Here is a 15,132-nt window from a genome sequence, read left to right as displayed (position 1 = left end):
GAAAGGAGTCAGATCACACAGAGCATTGGAGCTGTGATAGAAAGGGGTCAGATCACACGGAGCATTGGAGCTATGATAGAAAGGAGTCAGATCACACAGAGCATTGGAGCTGTGATAGAAAGGGGTCAGGACACACAAAGCATTGGAGCTATGGTAGAAAGGTGTCAGATCACACAGAGCATTGGAGCTATGATAGAAAGGTGTCAGATCACACAAAGCATTGGATCTATGATAGAAAGGTGTCAGGACACACAGAGCATCACAGCAATGATAGAAAAAGGTGTCAGGACACATAGAGCATCGCAGCTATGATAGAAAGGTGTCAGGACACACAGAGCATCGCAGCTATGATAGAAAGGTGTCAGGACACACAGAGCATCACAGCTATGATAGAAAGGGATCAGGACACACAGAGCATCGCAGCTATGATAGAAAGGTGTCAGGACACACAGAGCATCACAGCTATGCTAGAAAGGGGTCAGGACACACAGAGCATCGCAGCTATGATAGAAAGGTGTCAGGACACACATAGAATGACAGCTATGCTAGAAAGGGGTCAGGACACACAGAGCGTCGCAACTATGAAAGAAAGGTGTCATGACACACAGAGCATTACAGCTATGATAGAAAAGTGTCAGGACACACAGAGCATCACAGCTGTGATAGAAAGGTGTCAGGACACACATAGCATGACAGCTATGCTAGAAAGGGGTCAGGACACACAGAGCATTGCAACTATGATAGAAAGGTGTCAGGACACACAGAGCATCGCAACTATGATAGAAAGGGGTCAGGCCCCCAGAGCATCGCAGCTATGATAGAAAGGTGTCAGGACACACAGAGCATCACAGCTATGATAGAAAGGTGTCAGGCCCCCCAGAGCATCGCAGCTATGATAGAAAGGTGTCAGGACACACAGAGCAACGCAGCTATGATAGGAAGGGATCAGAACACACAGAGCATCACGGCTATGATAGAAAGGTGTCAGGACACACAGAGCATCGCAACTATGATAGAAAGGTGTCAGGACACACAGAGCATCGCAGCTATGATAGAAAGGGGTCAGGACACACAGAGCATCACAGATATGGCAGAAAGGTGTCAGGACACACAGAGCATCGCAGCTATGATAGGAAGAGATCAGAACACACAGAGCATCACAGCTATGATAGAAAGGTGTCAGGACACACAGAGCATCACAGCTATGCTAGAAAGGGGTCAGGACACACAGAGCATCGCAGCTATGATAGAAAGGTGTCAGGACACACATAGAATGACAGCTATGCTAGAAAGGGGTCAGGACACACAGAGCGTCGCAACTATGAAAGAAAGGTGTCAGGACACACAGAGCATTACAGCTATGATAGAAAAGTGTCAGGACACACAGAGCATCACAGCTGTGATAGAAAGGTGTCAGGACACACATAGCATGACAGCTATGCTAGAAAGGGGTCAGGACACACAGAGCGTTGCAACTATGATAGAAAGGTGTCAGGACACACAGAGCATCGCAACTATGATAGAAAGGGGTCAGGCCCCCAGAGCATCGCAGCTATGATAGAAAGGTGTCAGGACACACAGAGCATCACAGCTATGATAGAAAGGTGTCAGGCCCCCCAGAGCATCGCAGCTATGATAGAAAGGAGTCAGGACACACAGAGCATCGCAGCTATGATAGGAAGGGATCAGAACACACAGAGCATCACGGCTATGATAGAAAGGTGTCAGGACACACAGAGCATCGCAACTATGATAGAAAGGTGTCAGGACACACAGAGCATCGCAGCTATGATAGAAAGGGGTCAGGACACACAGAGCATCACAGATATGGCAGAAAGGTGTCAGGACACACAGAGCATCGCAGCTATGATAGGAAGAGATCAGAACACACAGAGCATCACAGCTATGATAGAAAGGTGTCAGGACACACAGAGCATCGCAGCTATGATAGAAAGGGGTCAGGACACACAGAGCATCACAGCTATGGCAGAAAGGTGTCAGGACACACAGAGCATCGCAGCTATGATTGAAAGGGGTCAGGACACACATGAACGAAACTGATGTTGAAGATTGGGGAGTAATATTGATGTATCAGGGTGTATACAGTATGTCAACTGCCCTGAAATCCCTATTCAGAAGGAGCTCAACCATTGCCCCTCCAGAGAACACATTACTACAAGAAGCCCCCATCCTGACTCTAGGAAAGGACCATATAGTTGAACCCTCTTCCATCTCGGAAGGCTGCCATGTCTATCCTCCATGGCGTTGCACAGATGGGAGCAATTGAGACACATAGGCAGTATCCAACGTCAAATTACTCCCACACACATGGAGGGACAGCCAACAGCTTTGGCTGCTGGCTTTCCCAAGAAAGGGGTCAGGACATGCAGAGCATTGCAGCTATGATAGAAAGGAGTCAGATCACACAGAGCATTGGAGCTGTGATAGAAAGGGGTCAGATCACACAGAGCATTGGAGCTATGATAGAAAGGTGTCAGATCACACAAAGCATTGGAGCTATGATAGAAAGGTGTCAGATCATACAGAGCATTGGAGCTGTGATAGAAAGGAGTCAGATCACACAGAGCATTGGAGCTGTGATAGAAAAGGGTCAGATCACACAGAGCATTTGAACTATGATAGAAAGGGGTCAGATCACACAGAGCATTGGAGCTATGATAGAAAGGAGTCAGATCACACAGAGCATTGGAGCTGTGATAGAAAGGGGTCAGATCACACGGAGCATTGGAGCTATGATAGAAAGGAGTCAGATCACACAGAGCATTTGAGCTATGATAGAAAGGGGTCAGATCACACAGAGCATTGGAGCTATGATAGAAAGGTGTCAGGACACACAGAGCATTGGAGCTATGATAGAAAGGTGTCAGATCACACAAAGCATTGGAGCTATGATAGAAAGGTGTCAGATCACACAGAGCATTGGAGCTGTGATAGAAAGGAGTCAGATCACACAGAGCATTGGAGCTGTGATAGAAAGGGGTCAGATCACACAGAGCATTTGAGCTATGATAGAAAGGGGTCAGATCACACAGAGCATTGGAGCTATGATAGAAAGGTGTCAGGACACACATAGCATTGGAGCTATGATAGAAAGGTATCAGATCACACAGAGCATTGGAGCTATGATAGAAAGGTGTCAGGACACACAGAGCATTGGAGCTATGATAGAAAGGTGTCAGATCACACAGAGCATTGGAACTATGATAGAAAGGTGTCAGGACACACAGAGCATTGGAGCTATGATAGAAAGGAGTCAGATCACACAGAGCATTGGAGCTGTGATAGAAAGGGGTCAGATCACACAGAGCATTGGAGCTGTGATAGAAAGGGGTCAGGACACACAAAGCATTGGAGCTATGGTCGAAAGGTGTCAGATCACACAGAGCATTGGAGCTATGATAGAAAGGTGTCAGATCACACAGAGCATTGGATCTATGATAGAAAGGTGTCAGGACACACAGAGCATCACAGCAATGATAGAAAAAGGTGTCAGGACACATAGAGCATCGCAGCTATGATAGAAAGGTGTCAGGACACACAGAGCATCGCAGCTATGATAGAAAGGTGTCAGGACACACAGAGCATCACAGCTATGCTAGAAAGGGGTCAGGACACACAGAGCATCGCAGCTATGATAGAAAGGTGTCAGGACACACATAGAATGACAGCTATGCTAGAAAGGGGTAAGGACACACAGAGCGTCGCAACTATGAAAGAAAGGTGTCAGGACACACAGAGCATTACAGCTATGATAGAAAAGTGTCAGGACACACAGAGCATCACAGCTGTGATAGAAAGGTGTCAGGACACACATAGCATGACAGCTATGCTAGAAAGGGGTCAGGACACACAGAGCATTGCAACTATGATAGAAAGGTCTCAGGACACACAGAGCATCGCAGCTATAATAGAAAGGGGTCAGGACACACAGAGCATCGCAACTATGATAGAAAGGGGTCAGGCCCCCCAGAGCATCGTAGCTATGATAGAAAGGTGTCAGGACACACAGAGCATCACAGCTATGATAGAAAGGTGTCAGGCCTCCCAGAGCATCGCAGCTATGATAGAAAGGTGTCAGGACACACAGAGCATCGCAGCTATGATAGAAAGGAGTCAGGACACACAGAGCATCGCAGCTATGATAGGAAGGGATCAGAACACACAGAGCATCACGGCTATGATAGAAAGGTGTCAGGACACACAGAGCATCGCAACTATGATAGAAAGGTGTCAGGACACACAGAGCATCGCAGCTATGATAGAAAGGGGTCAGGACACACAGAGCATCACAGCTATGGCAGAAAGGTGTCAGGACACACAGAGCATCGCAGCTATGATAGGAAGAGATTCGAACACACAGAGCATCACAGCTATGATAGAAAGGAGTCAGGACACACAGAGCATCGCAGCTATGATAGAAAGGGGTCAGGACACACAGAGCATCACAGCTATGGCAGAAAGGTGTCAGGACACACAGAGCATCGCAGCTATGATTGAAAGGGGTCAGGACACACAGAGCATCACAGCTATGATAGAAAGGGGTCAGGACACACATAGCATCACAAATATGATAGAAAGGGGTCAGAACACACAGAGCATTACAGCTATGATAGAAAGGTGTCAGGACACACATAGCATCACAGATATGATAGAAAGGGGTCAGAACACACAGACCATTGCAGCTATGATAGAAAGGTGTCAGGACAAACAGCATCACAGCTATGATAGAAAGGTGTCAGGACAAACAGAGCATTGCAGCTATGATAGAATGGTGTCAGGACACACAGAGCATCGCAGCTATGATAGGAAGGGATCAGGACACACAGAGCATCGCAGCTATGATAGGAAGTAGTCAGGACACACAGAGCATCACAGCTATGATAGAAAGGTGTCAGGACACACAGAGCATCGCAGCTATGATAGAAAGGGGTCAGAACACACAGAGCATTACAGCTATGATAGAAAGGTGTCAGGACATACAGAGCATCGTAGCTATGATAGAAAGGTGTCAGGACACACAGAGCATTACAGCTATGATAGAAAGGTGTCAGGACACACAGAGCATCGCAGCTATGATAGAAAGGGGTCAGAACACACAGAGCATTACAGCTATGATAGAAAGGTGTCAGGACATACAGAGCATTGCAGCTATGATAGAAAGGAGTCAGGACACACAGAGTATCGCAGCTATGATAGGAAGAAGTCAGGACACACAGAGCATCACAGCTATGATAGAAAGGTGTCAGGACACACAGAGCATCGCAGCTATGATAGAAAGGAGTCAGGACACACAGAGCATCGCAGCTATGATAGGAAGGAGTCAGGACACACAGAGCATCACAGCTATGATAGAAAGGTGTCAGGACACACATAGCATCACAGATATGATAGAAAGGGGTCAGAACACACAGAGCATTACAGCTATGATAGAAAGGTGTCAGGACACACAGAGCATCGCAGCTATGATAGAAAGGTATCAGGACACACAGAGCATCGCAGCTATGATAGAAAGGTGTCAGGACACACATAGCATCACAGATATGATAGAAAGGGGTCAGAACACACAGAGCATTGCAGCTATGATAGAAAGGTGTCAGGACAAACAGCATCACAGCTATGATAGAAAGGTGTCAGGACAAACAGAGGATTGCAGCTATGATAGAATGGTGTCAGGACACACATAGCATCACAGATACAGTACAGACCAAAAGTTTGGACACACCTTCTCATTTAAAGATTGTTCTGTATTTTCATAACTATGAAAATTGTACATTCAAACTGAAGGCATCAAAACTATGAATTAACACATGTGGAATTATATACTTAACAAAAAAGTGTGAAACAACTGAAAATATGTCTTATATTCTAGGTTCTTCAAAGTAGCCACCTTTTGCTTTGATGACTGCCTTGCACACTCTTGGCATTCTCTTGATGAGCTTCAAGAGGTAGTCACCAGAAATGTCTTTCACTTCACAGGTGTGCCCTGTCAGGTTTAATAAGTGGGATTTCTTGCCTTATAAATGGGGTTGGGACCATCAGTTGTGTTGTGCAGAAGTCTGGTGGATACACAGCTGATAATCCTACTGAATAGACTGTTAGAATTTGTATTATGGCAAGAAAAAAGCAGCTAAGTAAAGAAAAACGAGTGGCCATCATTATTTTAAGAAATGAAGGTCAGTCAGTCCGAAAAATTGGGCAAACTTTGAATGTGTCCCCAAGTGCAGTTGCAAAAACCATCAAGCGCTACAAAGAAACTGGCTCACATGAGGACCGCCCCAGGAAAGGAAGACCAAGAGTCACCTCTGCTTCTGAGGATAAGTTTATCCGAGTCACCAGCCTCAGAAATCGCAGGTAACAGCAGCTCAGATTAGAGACCAGGTCAACGCCACACAGAGTTCTAGCAGCAGACACATCTCTACAACAACTGTTAAGAGGAGACTTTGTGCAGCAGGCCTTCATGGTAAAATAACTGCTAGGAAACCACTGCTAAGGACAGGCAACAAGCAGAAGAGACTTGTTTGGGCTAAAGAACACAAAGAATGGACATTAGACCAGTGGAAATCTGTGCTTTGGTCTGATGAGTTCAAATTTGAGATCTTTGGTTCCAACCACCGTGTCTTTGTGTGACACAGAAAAGGTGAACGGATGGACTCTACATGCCTGGTTCCCACCGTGAAGCATGGAGGAGGAGGTGTGATGATGTGGGGGTGCTTTGCTGGTGACACTGTTCGGGATTTATTCAAAATTGAAGGCATAATGAACCAGCATGGCTACCACAGCATCTTGCAGCGGCATGCTATTCCATCTGGTTTGCGTTTAGTTGGACCATCATTTATTTTTCAACAGGACAATGACCCCAAACACACCTCCAGGCTGTGTAAGGGCTATTTGACCAAGATGGAGAGTGATGGGGTGATACGCCAGATGACCTGGCCTCCAGAGTCACCAGACCTGAACCCAATCGAGATGGTTTGGGGTGAGCTGGACCGCAGAGTGAAGGCAAAAGGGCCAACAAGTGCTAAGCATCTCTGGGAACTCCTTCAAGATTGTTGGAAGACCATTTCCGGTGACTACCTATTGAAGCTCATCAAGAGAATGCCAAGAGTGTGCAAAGCAGTCATCAAAGCAAAAGGTGGCTACTTTGAAGAACCTAGAATATAAGACATATTTTCAGTTGTTTCACACTTTTTTTTGTTAAGTATATAATTCCACACGTGTTAATTCATAGTTTTGAAGCCTGCAATGTGAATGCACAATTTTCATAGTCATGAAAATACAGAAAATCTTTAAATGAGAAGGTGTGTCCAAACTTTTGGTCTGTACTGTATGATAGAAAGGGGTCAGAACACACAGAGCATTACAGCTATGATAGAAAGGGGTGAGGACACGCAGAGCATTACAGATATGATAGAAAGGTGTTAGGACAAACAGAGCATCACAGCTATGATAGAAAGGAGTCAGGACACACAGAGCATCGCAGCTATGATAGAAAGGGGTCAGGACACACAGAGCATCATAGCTATGAAAGAAAGGGGTCAGGGCACGCAGAGCATCGCAGATATGGCAGTGCTTCTTTCAGCAAGTAATGGCGGCCACATCGAGCAGGTTACAGGATGAGCAGGAACTTCTGCTAACATCTCAGAGGCAAATAACACAGAACCCTTCAGTGATCTGATGGAGACCAAGAATTGTAGCAGTGAACTTTACCTTCTCTTTAGACCTCACTGGAGTTCAAACTTTCCTTGTTGTGATAGAAAAGCTCCACTAGAGGGCAGTGTCTTCCTGGGCTGATGGGACAGTTCTCCATGAACTTTGGTCTGAAGTTGAACATATGATTTCTGGATCTGCACATTTTAAGGACTCATCAATACAAGCTTTTTTTTTTTTGGTTTAAGGGGGAGGTTTCATTGTCCGATCTGTCAAATAAGGAATAAACCCCCTTTTTTTTCACCCTTCTGCAAAACAAGGTGACCGCAAAACTCAACTTCTTACAAATTCCAGCAGTCAGAAAGTTTGTCAGAAGAGTTGCGGAGGAGATTACAGTAAAGGCATCAGCAGAGGCTCAGTGGCCCCCCGGACTGCAGCCTGGGACCCCACATAGGACTATACAGCGCAGCAGGGACCTGGGATCACATCCGGCTCTGCAGGTGAGCACTGCATGCAATGTAAGTGCATGATAATAAATAATAATAATAATAATCTTTATTTTTATATAGCGCTAACATATTCCGCAGCGCTTTACATACATTATTGTCGCTGTCCCCATCGGGGCTCACAATCTAGATTCCCTATCAGTATGTCATGGGAGATGGGGACTAAATGCATAGGAGGCAGATATGGGACGAGGAGCTGTAATGTGCTGCAGCCGGAGCGAGCGCTGTAATACGAGCTGTCATCATGTGCAGCAGGTGCCGGCTTCAGAGCTGCGCTCCGTACAAGTGCGCGAGCATCTCGCCTCCACTTACCCCGAAGCGTAAAAAGGCTCCTCCACATTTACATCAATGGTAATCATCGTTACATGGAAAATTCTGCATCTGTCTAATAGGGATTATGCAGAGAATGAAAGCATCTCCTACAAAGCCTGGATATACCTAATATTCTCACAGCTGGGGGGTTGTTACAATTGCATCCAGTCTAGGCAATCCTCTGTGAGCCAAACTCATCAGCAGCAGTGGCAGCTGCACAGACCTCTGCCTGCTCTGGGAGTTCGTCACAATGTATCAGTCTGGAATGTATATAATTGTAACAAAGAGATGTGAGAGAATAATGACACTGACACTCGGGGTACAGGATAATGACACTCGGGGACCAGGATAATGACACTGACACTCGGGGTACAGGATAATGACACTGAGACTCGGGGTACAGGATAATGACACTCGGGGTGCAGGATAATGACACTGACACTCGGGGTACAGGATAATGACACTCGGGGTGCAGGATAATGACGCTGACACTCGGGGTACAGGATAATGACGCTGACACTCGGGGTACAGGATAATGACACTGAGACTCGGGGTACAGGATAATGACACTGGGGGACCAGGATAATGACACTGACACTCGGGGAACAGGATAATGACGCTGACACTCGGGGTACAGGATAATGACACTCGGGGACCAGGATAATGACGCTGACACTCGGGGACCAGGATAATGACACTGACACTCGGGGTACAGGATAATGACACTCGGGGACCAGGATAATGACACTGACACTCGGGGTACAGGATAATGACACTGACACTCGGGGTACAGGATAATGCCACTCGGGGACCAGGATAATGACACTGACACTTGGGGTACAGGATAATGACACTGACACTCGGGGTACAGGATAATGACACTCGGGGTACAAGATAATGACACTGACACTTGGGGTACAAGATAATGACGTTGACACTCGGGGTACAGGATAATGACACTGACACTCGGGGTACAGGATAATGACACTGACACTCAGGGTACAGGATAATGACAATGACACTCGGGGTACAGGATAATGACACTCGGGGTACAGGATAATGACGCTGACACTTGGGGTACAAGATAATGACGTTGACACTCGGGGTACAGGATAATGACACTGACACTCGGGGTACAGGATAATGACACTGACACTCAGGGTACAGGATAATGACAATGACACTCGGGGTACAGGATAATGACACTCGGGGTACAGGATAATGACGCTGACACTTGGGGTACAAGATAATGACGTTGACACTCGAGGTACAGGATAATGACACTAACATTTGGGGTGCAGGATAATGACACTAACATTTGGGGTGCAGGATAATGACACTGACACTCGGGGTACAGGATAATGACATTTGGGGTACAGGATAATGGCGCTGACACTTAAGGTACAGGATAATGACACTGACACTCTGGGTACAGGATAATGACACTGACACTCGGGGTACAGGATAATGACGCTGACACTCGGGGTACAGAATAATGACACTGACACTTGGGGTACAGGATAATGACGCTGACACTCGGGGTACAGGATAATGACACTGAAACTCGGGGTACAGGATAATGACACTCGGGGTACAGGATAATGACGCTGACACTTGGGGTACAAGATAATGATGTTGACACTCGGGGTACAGGATAATGACACTGACACTTGGGGTGCAGGATAATGACACTGACACTCGGGGTACAGGATAATGACACTTGGGGTACAGGATAATGGCGCTGACACTCGGGGTACAGAATAATGACACTGACACTCGGGGTACAGGATAATGACACTGACACTCTGGGTACAGGATAATGACACTGACACTCGGGGTACAGGATAATGACACCGACACTCGGGGTGCAGGATAAGGACACTGACACTCGGGGTACAGGATAATGACACTGACACTCTGGGTACAGGATAATGACACTGACACTCGAGGTGCAGGATAAGGACACTGACACTCGGGGTACAGGATAATGACACTGACACTTGAGGTACAGAATAATGACATTGACACTCGGGGTACAGGCTAATGACACTGATAGTTGAGGTACAGGATAATGACACTGACACTTGAGGTACAGGATAATGACACTGACATTTGGGGTACAGGATAATGACACTGACACTCGGGGTACAGGATAATGACACTGACACTCGAGGTACAGGATAATGACACTGACACTAGGGGTACAGGATAATGACGCTGACACTCGGGGTACAGGATAATGACACTGAAACTCGGGGTACAGGATAATGACACTCGGGGTACAGGATAATGACGCTGACACTTGGGGTACAAGATAATGATGTTGACACTCGGGGTACAGGATAATGACACTGACACTTGGGGTGCAGGATAATGACACTGACACTCGGGGTACAGGATAATGACACTTGGGGTACAGGATAATGGCGCTGACACTCGGGGTACAGGATAATGACACTGACACTCGGGGTACAGGATAATGACACTGACACTCTGGGTACAGGATAATGACACTGACACTCGGGGTACAGGATAATGACACCGACACTCGGGGTGCAGGATAAGGACACTGACACTCGGGGTACAGGATAATGACACTGACACTCTGGGTACAGGATAATGACACTGACACTCGAGGTGCAGGATAAGGACACTGACACTCGGGGTACAGGATAATGACACTGACACTTGAGGTACAGAATAATGACATTGACACTCGGGGTACAGGATAATGACACTGATAGTTGAGGTACAGGATAATGACACTGACACTTGAGGTACAGGATAATGACACTGACATTTGGGGTACAGGATAATGACACTGATAGTTGGGGTACAGGATAATGACACTGACACTTGGGGTACAGGATAATGACACTGACACTCGGGGTACAGGATAATGATACTGACACTCGGGGTACAGGATAATGACACTGATACTTGGGGTACAGGATTATAATGTTATTTAGACAGGTTTATAACTATTATAAGGGTATAATATATAGAACTATGGGGGCGCTCACACACACATGCATTGTCCCTTTAGGACTCTCTCTATTCATTGATTTTAGGTCAGTATTAATAACACTATGGAGTCCTGTTCTCGCTTTTGTAGAGGATTTCTTATCATCTACGTCTGGGATATAGACCCCTCACATTATTTGGGGTCACCAGCGCTCTCTCTGTGACGCCCCCGTCCCCGGGGTCAGCCACTCTCGCTCCTCCATATTGATTTTCATTCATATCCTCATCACTTTATCCGTCAGTTCAGCTGTAACAACATGACAATGGCCGCGTCCTCGTGTGGGAGCTTCTCAGCTGGAATATCTCACAGATTAATATTATTCGTGGTGTCCGAGGAATTCTCAGGAATTTCGCTCTCATTTCCTTTCATTTTGGCTTAGTTACCACGTAGTTACTTGCCGGGGACCTGCTCGGTCCTTCTGCTGCTCAGCAGTGTCTCTCTGCTCATGGTCTACAGTTCCCACGGCCACCGGTGTAGACCAATGACATCATAAGCCACTTCTACGGGTGCCATGGCGACTGCTGTGGCCCAATGACATCACTAAGGCATGTCTCAGGTTCCCATGGTTACTGGAGTGGACCAATGACATCACTAAGCCACATTTGGTGCCATGGCAACTGGTGTGTCCCATTGACATCATCACTAAGGGTCTCGTTCAATGTTCTTGGTCTATAATGTCCCACCTCACCCTCAGGTTCCTCTTCTTCTCTGCTCGCGGTCTATATACCTCTATATCCTCGAGGTCGACTCCGCAGCATTGGCCTGTGGCTCAAAGCTTACACCATATTGAAAGCAAAGCATCATGGGAGAGAGGGACATTATCGATAGGACTGGAGTCACAATGGCCTTCAAGTACATCCAGATCGCCAGGGGCCCTCTACTCCCCTAGGGCCCCGGCTTTCACCCAGGTTTTTCTTGTCGGCTGATTCAGGAAAAGCTAAAAATAAACAGATTTAGAAATAGAAGAAAATTGAATTTCGATCTTTAAACAAACAACGTCCGCGATGTGCCCACCACGCCAAGTATAAAGATCTCATCTCATCCCAGCTCCGTAACTATATAACGAGGAAAAACTCAATTTATATATAACAAGAAATATAACAAAAAGTAAACAACTCTTAATAAAATGATCGAGTTACAGAGTTTGTGATGACATCATAGAGCACAAATCAGTCTATGGCTCTACATAGTACATAGTGATGACCCCTATGTAATGTACAAGAATATAAATACTATAATACTGCCCCTATGTACAAGAATATAACTACTATAATACTGCTTCTATGTACAAGAATATAAATACTATAATACTGCCCCTATGTACAAGAATATAACTACTATAATACTGCTCCTATGTACAAGAATATAACTACTATAATACTGCCCCTATATACAAGAATATAACTACTATAATACTGCCCCTATGTACAAGAATATAACTACTATAATACTGCCCCTATGTACAAGAATATAACTACTATAATACTGCCCCCTATGTACAAGAATATAACTACTATAATACTGCCCCTATGTACAAGAATATAACTACTATAATACTGACCCCTATGTACAGGAATATAACTACTATAATACTGCTCCTATGTACAAGAATATAACTACTATAATACTGCTTCTATGTACAAGAATATAAATACTATAATACTGCTCCCATGTACAAGAATATAACTACTATAATACTGCCCCTATATACAAGAATATAACTACTATAATACTGCTCCTATGTACAAGAATATAACTACTATAATACTGCCCCTATGTACAAGAATATAACTACTATAATACTGACCCCTATGTACAAGAATATAACTACTATAATACTGCCCCTATGTACAAGAATATAACTACTATAATACTGACCCCTATGTACAGGAATATAACTACTATAATACTGCTCCTATGTACAAGAATATAACTACTATAATACTGCCCCTATGTACAAGAATATAACTACTATAATACTGACCCCTATGTACAGGAATATAACTACTATAATACAGCCACCTATGTACAAGAATATAACTACTATAATACTACTCCTATGTACAAGAATATAACTACTATAATACTGCTCCTATGTACAAGAATATAACTACTATAATACTGCTCCTATATACAAGAATATAACTACTATAATACTGCTCCCTATGTACAAGAATATAACTACTATAATACTACCCCTATGTACATGAATATAACTACTATAATACTGCTCCTATGTTCAAAAATATAACTACTATAATACTGCTCCTATGTACAAGAATATAACTACTATAATACTGCCCCTATGTACATGAATATAACTACTATAATACTGCTCCTATGTACAAGAATATAACTACTATAATACTGCCCCTATGTACAAGAATATAACTACTATAATACTGCTCCTATATACAAGAATATAACTACTAAAATACTGCTCCCTATGTCCAAGAATATAACTACTATAATACTGCCCCTATGTACAAGAATATAACTACTATAATACTGCCCCTATGTACAAGAATATAACTACTATAATACTGCCCCCTATGTACAAGAATATAACTACTATAATACTACTTCCTATGTACAAGAATATAACTACTATAATACTGCTCCTATGTACAAGAATATAACTACTATAATACTGTTCCTATATACAAGAATATAACTACTATAATACTGCTCCTATATACAAGAATATAACTACTAAAATACTGCTCCCTATGTACAAGAATATAACTACTATAATACTGCCCCTATGTACAAGAATATAACTACTATAATACTGCCCCCTATGTACAAGAATATAACTACTATAATACTGCTTCCTATGTACAAGAATATAACTACTATAATACTGCTCCTATGTACAAGAATATAACTACTATAATACTGTTCCTATATACAAGAATATAACTACTATAATACTGCCCCTATGTACAAGAATATAACTACTATAATACTGCTCCTATGTACAAGAATATAAATACTATAATACTGATCCTATGTACAGGAATATAACTACTATAATACTGCTCCTATGTACAAGAATATAACTACTATAATACTGCTCCTATGTACAAGAATATAACTACTATAATACTGCTCCCTATGCACAAGAATATAACTACTATAATACTGCTCCTATGTACAAGAATATAACTACTATAATACTGCTCCCTATGTACAAGAATATAACTACTATAATACTGCTCCTATGTACAAGAATATAACTACTAAAATACTGTTCCTATGTACAAGAATATAACTACTATAATACTGCCCCAAGGGAAAAGAATATAACTACTATAATACTGCTCCTATGTACAAGAATATAACTACTATAATACTGCTACTATGTACAAGAATATAACTACTATAATACTGCTCCTATGTACAAGAATATAACTACTATAATACTGCCCCCTATGTACAAGAATATAACTACTATAATACTGCCCCTATGTACAAGAATATAACTACTATAATACTGCCCTATGTACAAGAATATAACTACTATAATACTGCTCCTATGTGCAAGAATATAACTACTATAATACTGCCCCTATGTATAAGAATATAATTACTATAATACTGAACCTATGTACAAGATTA

General features: G+C 43.7%; 1 protein-coding gene across 2 annotated transcripts in view; it reads left to right on the top strand.

The window, feature by feature from the left end:
• Positions 1–7,927: 7,927 nt before the first annotated feature.
• Positions 7,928–15,132, top strand: part of SCARA5 (scavenger receptor class A member 5) — an 813,283-nt gene continuing 806,078 nt past the window's right edge. The window contains exon 1 of one of the 2 annotated variants that reach the window (XM_073673833.1): positions 7,928–8,186. The gene's annotated coding sequence lies outside the window, so the exon portion shown is untranslated. The remainder of the gene's footprint in view (positions 8,187–15,132) is intronic. The other variant, XM_073673832.1, reaches the window with a different exon arrangement.

The sequence above is a fragment of the Phyllobates terribilis genome, unplaced genomic scaffold (genome assembly GCF_046119375.1).
Source record: "Phyllobates terribilis strain yellow unplaced genomic scaffold, ASM4611937v1 Scaffold_3__8_contigs__length_932513732, whole genome shotgun sequence".
In the NCBI taxonomy this organism is placed as follows: domain Eukaryota; kingdom Metazoa; phylum Chordata; class Amphibia; order Anura; family Dendrobatidae; genus Phyllobates; species Phyllobates terribilis.
The sequence above is the reverse complement of the archived record's forward strand: the minus strand, read 5'-3'. Positions and strand labels throughout refer to the sequence as shown.